The following is a 513-nucleotide window of genomic DNA, read 5'->3' as shown; positions in this document are numbered from 1 at the left end:
TATCATAATTATTACCATAATCGTATCAATGACCTTTGTTATTATCATCATGAGTGCAACCAAAATATCTTGCAAATACCGATATAATTGTTCCGCCATTGCTAGATATAATCATTATGCTTTTATTAATATTTGCAATATTCTCGGTGTTATTTTAAAGATAACTATGTTTATGATATAACTAATCTTATAATTTCATGGTTTATGGTTATTAATAGTAGCACTACTTTCAATTTTTAATTAATAGAAATAATAATAACGATAATAACTGATAATAATAATGATGATAATGATAATGATAATAATAGTGTTAATAGTAATAGTAAAAATGACGAAAATAATGATAATCAAAATAATAATGATAATAATGGTGATAATAGTAATGGTAAAAATGACAAAATGATAATATAAATAATTATAATCATAATGGCAATAATACTAACAATGATAATGAAAAAATCATTATTGTTGTTACTGTCATAATGATAATAATAATGAAAATAAATATAACAA

The sequence above is a fragment of the Penaeus vannamei genome, chromosome 16 (genome assembly GCF_042767895.1).
Source record: "Penaeus vannamei isolate JL-2024 chromosome 16, ASM4276789v1, whole genome shotgun sequence".
Lineage (NCBI taxonomy): Eukaryota > Metazoa > Arthropoda > Malacostraca > Decapoda > Penaeidae > Penaeus > Penaeus vannamei.
Note: the sequence above shows the minus strand (reverse complement) of the source record.